Consider the following 8,233-nt stretch of genomic DNA (forward strand, 5'->3'; position numbering starts at 1 on the left):
TTAGACAATGGTTGATTTGTACTGTCTGTCAGCCCCTGGGACAGAAGAAGAGTGCAGCTCACCTAGGTCCATATATGGTATTAATCTCAAGACCTACATGTTCAAGTTGCAGGATGTCTTATTTGAACACAATACTCTGGATAACTAAGAATTACTACAGGTTTTTCTAAAATGTGGATATGGGACTTTTTTTTTTTCAATTAAAGTGCTGAAATCTAATTTTCTTTTAAAACTAATTTCTTTTTTTCTCTACTGATAATGAGTTCCTTGAAGGTGGAGACTCAGAAGCTTCTACATTCATCACAATGCCAGGCCAAAAAAAAAATGCAGATATCATTAATCAAATAAAAATCAATCAGAATTCTGGCAAAGGCACAGTACAGGAAGTCAAATGAAAAATTAAGTGTTTAAACAGTCCCTAAAAGTCCCTCTTGTAGAATATTATTTCAAGGTATACTACATTTGTTTGTGCTGTGGAACATTTGTTTAATGATGCAAAGATGTGTTGCATTATTTTATGTTGCATTTGTTAAACTCCATGAATCTGTGTTACTGTGCCTGTCTAAAATACCCAATGATCTAATAAAGAGATGAATGGCTAATATTGTGACAGGAGATAAGAATAGGTGAGCTGGCATGTACTTAAAATAAATAGAAAAAGAAATCTAGGGACAGAAAAAAGAACAAGAGAACTAGGAAAGAATGCTAGGGGCCAGCCACCCAGCCAATCATGGCATAAGAGTGAAAATAAGATTTAAAGAAGTAAGATAAAGGTCAAAGCCCAGAGGCAAAAAGTAAATGGGATCATTTAAGTTAAGAAAAGCTGGCTAGAAACAAGCCAAGTGATAACCAGGCATTTATAAGAATAAGCCTCTGTGTGTGTATTGTTTCCTTGGGAAAGGTAAGTGGTGGGCTCCCAAGAGCAAAGGACCCTCAAAGACCCAAAATGGTAAAAACAACCAACAACAAGACCCTGATGGGTGATGGTGCTTTGTATGCTGTAAATGTGTTGCTCTGATTGGTTGATAAATAAAATGCTGATTGGCCAGTAGCCAGGCAGGAGGTACAGGCAGGATAAGCAGACAAAGAGAATTATGGGAAGAGGAAGGCTGAGTCAGTAGATGCCAGCCTGCCATCCAGGAAGCAGCGTGTAATGACACACAGGTAAAGTCACGCAACACACGGAAACATATAGATTAACAGAAATGGGTTGACTTTAAGTGTAAGAGCTAGTCATTGGTTGGCCTGAGCTAATGGCCAAGCAGTTTTAATTAATATAAGCCTCTGTGTGTTTGCTTGGGTGTGAGTAGCTGTGGACTGCAGGGCCACAGGACCTGGGCAGGACCAGAAAAACTTTCAGCTACAAGACCCCTTCTTGCAGCCCTGGAAATATTTGCTGGCATTGTTACTGGAACAGTAAGACTGACTACTTCTCTATCTATTATCAGTTTTCTTCTCAGTTTATCCAAGATCTTTAACAGGTGGCTCAGATCATTCTCATCCTCCAGGGCCAAATAGACTTACTGGCCTCCATGCTACTACAAAATAGGCAAAGATTAGGTTTATTAACAGCAAGAGAGATAGTCTTTGTATCTTTCTCAGGGAGGAATGTTGCTTTTATATCAACCTGTGAGTTATAGTTAAAAATACAATCTTTTATCTCCAGATAGATCTCCAAACATGTAAGAAACAGCTCTATTCATCTGGCCAGTAGATGACTGACAGTCCAATATGCAACTGAATACTATCCTTCTTAAGCACACTTCTTTTCTTATTCCTACTAGTTACAAAGTATTCACTTATAAACCTTATATTCTTGTTTTCTAGATTTCTTTAACAACAGATTCAAAAGATTTCTTTTATTTTAAACTTTAAATCTTTAAAATTTTTTTAAGATTTATTTATTATGTATACAGTATTCTGCCTGCATGTATGCCTGCAGGCCTGAAGAGGGAACCAGATCTCATTATAGATGGTGTGAGCCACCATGTGGTTGCTGGGAATTCTTCTCTGGAAGAACAGCTAGTGCTCCTAACAGCTGAGCCATCTCTCCTGCTCCCTCCAAAAGATTTCTTACAAGACTTTTAATCAGTTGTTATTATAGGATTACTAACCTCTATGTATGGAGCCAGAGTCCTACAACCAGTGATGATATCCTAATGGCAAAGATCAAGTTTGCCCCGAGGATTTCAATGCCCCCATTCAACAAGAAGTTGACTAAAGATAACATTGCAGTCCTGACCCCTGATTTTTTTATAAATAGTAAACAAAAATTGGGAATGTTAGCCTCTTGAAGCCCAAGTGTTCAGGCTCCAACCCCAGACTACCCTTGTGAGACCAAAATGAGCCATCATAGAAATAAGACCAAAATGCTTTCACTCTAAAATTAAGGCCTAAGATTTCTCCTTTTGGGAATAGGCCATTAGTTACTGAAACCAGTCAGTTCAGATTCCAGAAACCAGGAAGTGTAAAAGTACAGAGTCACAAGATAGTCACGAGGTAATTCCTGCCAGAGTATGGAATGTCCTCTCCCTGGTTTCCAGGGTAACTGACCACAGAAATGCCCCCACCTGAGGGCAGCCAATGAGAAATGGTGGCGGGCAACCACTCCCTTAGAAGTAATTTCTAGAAGTCCCTAGAAGCGAGCCAATCAGAATTGTACCTGTACTAGCACCCCTAAATGATGTAACCTTGTGACTTTCCCTTTAAAAACTGAGCTTGCAGATAGGTGGGCGCTTCCTCCAGCCTCCACTGTGTTAGATGTATTGGACGAAGTCCCTGCCTAGGCTTGTATTGCTTTTGGATATCCAGAATTAAACCTTGCTTTTGCATTCTGGCATGCTCGTCTTTGGTGGTCTCTCTGGGGGTCACGATCTGGGCACAACACCCTAATTGCCATAACTGCTATTTTCAGCCCCACAAGACACAGGTGGCCACACTACAGAAAAAAGAGGCCCAAGACCAGGTACAGAATCCCACCAATCTCTGAAGTTGCTCTAAGATCAGGCCACAAAATCCTACCAATCCCTGAGTTTTCCTAAGGTCTGTCCAGATAAAGCTCACCAATGCCAGGCCACCCTAGAATGCTTTGCCACCTCCATCCTTATGGGATACTTGCCCACTCAGGCATGTGGTTCTTGCATAACTTCTCCTTCTCCCTGTTCCCTCTGCCTTGCTGAAAACCATTAGATTACATTACCTAACGCTAGCCACTCAGCTCTATTCCCTTATTTGGATACTTCATCCTCCTGATGCTGACAACCAAGGCCCATCAATCAAAGTCCCCCTTTGGTTCATTTAAGTAACATGTCCAATTAAAATTAGACATTTTATAGTAACAAAAGTTTCCCCCCTTTACCTTTATAAACCATCTTCCTATGTGCCACATCTTTCTCTCTTCTATCCAGAGGCAGTCCTTTATCCCACTGGAACAAATACCCCTTTTCCTTTCCCCTTCCAACTCATTGTCCATCTCCTCTACAGCCACATCCTAGCCAGGCTAACACAGACCTCCCCTTTTCCTCTTAGTCCATTCTGACACAGACCTTCTGACTGAGTGAGAAAGGAACCACTGTAACTTTTCTTCCTGCATTAATAAAGGATCTCTCGGTGAAAAAAGATGTTTGGATGTGGTTTATGTCTAATCTGGGGTGCAAGAGGAAGCCGTTACTGTGCAGTGATCTCTTTGACCCTTACCCCAAGAAATCCTATATAAAGCCCACTGAGTTCTCTGCTGCTTCTAGTGAACAAGTGGGCAGCAGTTGATTTTCAACTACAAGGCTACACAGTTGTTGGGTATGGCCAATGCTTCTGACTCTTTATGTGGAAATATAGACATGGGAAAACGTGGACCTCTTCAGTAAGAACTGTTCACCATGTCCTGGGACAGAGAGACCAAATGACCATTGAGTGCCCACAGCCCTAAGGAGAGAGGGAGGAGCAGCAAATAGGACTGTAGTGTGAACCAGCTCAGCAAAGGGCCCCTGCAGCTTCTGGGCAACAGTGAACAAGGACAAGGATAGGTCATACAGAAAGCAGTTCTGGGCCCCCAGCTGTGCTTAGAAGAAAGAACATCAGCACCTAAAGAGGAGTTTGCATTTAAGTTTGGGTGCATACTGAGAAGGATGGAAATACCTACCAGCAGAGGGAGATAAACAGGATATGCAGAATGTGGTCTTTATATTTGGACCCCTCTGATGGCAACATTGTTTTCTTTCCAGGAAGCAAAAGCTTTGTAGCTTTTCTGGTAGTGCAATCTAGAAGTGATGTTTTTTAAAATAGTTTTTAAAATATTAGTGAGAAAATTTGAATTTCAGGGTAAAATGGAGTGATTTTTTTTTTTCAGTTTTAAACAGGACTGAAAGAATTGGCACGCAATACTCTTATTACATAATAGGAGGAGAAAGGGAAGTTGCTGTAACTTCGGGCTTAAGCAGCAATTATAACTGTTTTGAAGAGTTTGAGGATATGGAAGATAAACTGAGAGTGAACAACTTGTGGATTCCCTAATACTGTTGTAGGCAGGTGATGCTGAGTGGTCAGTGCAGTTTTAGTCCCAGATGTGTATGATAGGCATCCAAGGAGTACAGTCTGTAAATAAAGTATCTTCCAAACCAAACAACTGCCATCAATTTCTGTTAGACTGAATAGACCTTAGGTAAGGAGACATACTCTATAGGCCATTTGCCAGACTGCTTGTGCCATTGTCTTCTTGTATCAAAGAACAGGAATATCCTGTGTTCCTGGTGCTCATTGCTGTGGCTCTAACTCTTTAGCTTTTTATCTCCTCTTTTGTATTTCTATTTTTTATTCCTTCTCATCCTGTGGAACCAAAATAAGACCAAAATGCTTTCACCCCAAAAACTAAAGGCCTAAGGCTGCTCCTTTTAGCTACAGGCCATAAGTTACTGGAATAGGCCAGAAATTACTGAAACCAGTCAGTCCAGATTCCAGAAACCAGGAAGTGTAAAAGTACAGAGTCACAAGATAGTCAGGAGGTAATGGCTGCCAGACTATGGAATGTCCTCTCCCTGGCCCCCTAGGCAACTGCTTGACCATAGAATGTCCCAACCCTAGTTTCCATAGTGACTGTGTAATCACCAGATGCCCCCATCTGGGGGCAGCCAATGAAAAATGGTGGTGGGCAACTACTTCCTTAGAAGGAAAACTGAATTGTGATTTCTGGAATTCTTAGACACAAGCCAATCAAAATTGTACCCGTACTAGCACCCCTAAATGATGTAACCTTGTGACTTTTCCCTTTAAAAACTGAGCTTGCAGATAGGTGGGCACTCCCTCCAGCTTCCACTGCATTGGATCTGTTGGACGAAGTCCCTGCCTAGGCTTGTATTACATTTGGATATCCATGATTAAACCTTGCTTTTTCATTCTGGCTTGCTCATCCTTGGTGGTCTCTCTGGGGGTCGCGATCTGGGCACAACAATCCTAGTTCATTCACCTATTTCTCAAGTGTCTGTTATTCTTTATCTAGAATAATAATGATGGCTGTCATCTTAGCTTGTTCAAAACCCTGGGTAAAGCCTATTTCATGACATTATTTGAGATAAAATTGATACCTGGAACACTTGTTATTTAGCCTTTTTATAAAAGAGCAATGAGTTTGTGAATATTTTTATGCACACATCCTGATCAAGGTTGTAGTGGGGTGTTAGACTAGGTTTCCAGAAGTTAGAGTAGGTTTCCAGAAGTTCCCAAATGTACTGGGTGATGCAATTTCTGAGAGGGCTAACCATGGGTTTAGGATGGTGTGCTTTCCAAATTGGAAATCCTGACAATCCTTCAGCTTTGGCTTGGAAACCCACCTAACATAATGAATAAGACCCTTAGCATTCCTAGTCACCATTTTAGATAGAGCTCTGCTAAAAACTTTATTCAGATTTCCCCACAGAATGCTGGCCATGTGTCTAACTCAGACTAAACTCCAATTTTATCCTAATAAATAATTCAAATTTTACATCTCCATTAGAATCTAATCATTCTTTTATTCCATTGCCAAACACATTTGGCCAAGCAAAAGTACCACCTCCCAAAAAAGACTTTAGTCAAGAGATAACAAAAAATAAGAATAAAATTTCCTCTGATTATCCATCTCACTTAAATATTGAGGAAATAGTCAGTATAATATCAAAATAAAAATTATCAAGAAGGGCAGAAGCAGCAGTGCTGGGTCCTGTGTGCAGGTTCTCTAACAGTGGCTGCTCTCACCACAATTTCAGCACGAATTCTGTGCATATGTGTCCACAGAGATCTTTCTCAACTTGAGAGGCTGTGGGAAATCTGGCTGAAGAAACAGTCTGTGATCGAGAGACTTTAGAAACTGTCCCTTTGGGAAGGAAAATGAGAGAAAAGGAATGGTTCTGTAAACTCCTTATTGATGGCTTAAGCTTTGAAACCACAGGAAAAAAATTGAGAAGCTACTATGAGCAATGGGGAAAGCTCAAAGACTATAGGGTTATGAGGGATTCTGTAAGCAAAAGATAGCAGGATTTGTTTTTGTAATTTTATCATCAATGGCCACAGTTGATGCTGCCATAACTACAAGGCCTCATTCCATTGCTCAGAGGATAGTTGAGCCAAAACACACTGTAGCAAGAGAAAAATCTGGAAAACCAGGAGCTCATGTGACTGTGAAGAAGCTGTTTGTTGGTGGAAATAAAGATATGAGGAACACCACCTTAGAGATTATTTGAGGAATATTGAAAAATTGGTACTACTGAAATAATTACTGATAGGCAGTCTGGACCAAAAATAGGCTTAGACTTTGTTCCTTTTGATGACCATGATCCTGTGGATAACATTGTATTACAAACATATCACACCATCAATGGCCACAATGCAGAAGTTATAAGGGCATTGTCTAGACAAGAAATACAGTCTTGAAGTGAGAGAACTCATTTCTTTTAAGTTGGTCGTATAATTTGGGAAGATTCAGAAAAGGCTGCCCTGCTGGAGAAAATATGGCACTAATAGAAGGCTTTGAGAATTTACATCCACACACCATTTCTAGTTGGCACTCTCTGCATCAGGCTGCAGTTTAAGGATGTGCAGTTTAAAGATATAAAGCCTCTTTTAGCTGCCATGTCTGATACTTGTGGCCATGCCACTTTCATGGTGATCCTGTATCCCTCTGGAGCCAAGGACCAAAATAAACTCTTTTATAATTTGACCTAGACATTATATCACAACAACAGAAAACGAAGTGATACAAATCCATTTAGTTTTTTTTTTTTTTTTTACAGTCCAGGTCTTTTATTTCTTTTTGTACATTAGGCCATGAATTCGTATGGAATGGGCTCTAGCAGCTCAGGCTCCTTCCCGTTAGTCCTCACAAAGTGTGCTTCTCTGGGTGGGGTGGGCTGGCGCTTCAGCTGAACCCAGGTGCCCTTCTCCTTGGCTTCCTTTTTCTTCTGGTTGTTCTCGTTCACCCGCTTCAGGAAGCTGTCTCAGCTCTTAGAGTGTTTGATGTGCTCAATCCACACGTTAATTCTCTTGGCAAAAATCTTGCCCTTAATTTGCTTGTTTACAATGATGCTCGCAGCATGCTGGGTGACATTGTAGACTCTTCCGGTTTTGCCATGGTAACACTTATGAGGCATTCCTTTTTGAACAGTGCCCATTCCCTTGAGGTCTACAATATCACCTTTCTTGTAGATTCACATGTAAGTGGCCAAAGGAACAGCTCCATGTTTCCAAAAAGGTCTGGAGAACATACAGCGGGTCCCCCTCCTCTTGTGTTCGTCATTTTGGCGAATTACTGGAAGATGGCTGTGTAAGGATTTGATCCTTAATTATGTCATCAGCCTTCGCCAGCTTCCCAACCTAAAAAGAGGGTGAGCCCTTTGTGGGCTCTCTGTCCCCTCTCCTCTCCCTTCTCTCCCTCCCCCCTTTTGTGTCTCTCTGTCTCTGTTTCTCTCTCTCTCTCTCTCTCTCTCTCTCTCTCTCTCTCTCCCTCCCTCTCACCCCCCCATAAAGCTCTAAAAAGGTAACCATGGCTATGATTCTTTTAATCAGCACGCTGCTCCACCGGCATGGTCGCTGCGGGCGCGGCGACCAGCCACGAGGGGCAGCGCCGCGGCATAACTAACATTGGTGCCGTTCAGGCTTGGATACACCACCTAACACCGAGGACCCGCTGTAACTACTGCCGCCTCTTCCCCCATCCAGTGAGACCGTGAGACCGCGAGCATGCGCGAGTGTCCCTCACCGCCTCCGC

General features: G+C 41.8%; 1 pseudogene; it reads right to left on the reverse strand.

The window, feature by feature from the left end:
• Window positions 1-7,238: 7,238 nt before the first annotated feature.
• On the reverse strand, window positions 7,239-7,771 carry LOC114700675 (annotated as a pseudogene).
• Window positions 7,772-8,233: the final 462 nt, after the last annotated feature.

This window comes from Peromyscus leucopus, chromosome X, assembly GCF_004664715.2.
Source record: "Peromyscus leucopus breed LL Stock chromosome X, UCI_PerLeu_2.1, whole genome shotgun sequence".
Taxonomy (NCBI): Eukaryota; Metazoa; Chordata; class Mammalia; order Rodentia; family Cricetidae; genus Peromyscus; species Peromyscus leucopus.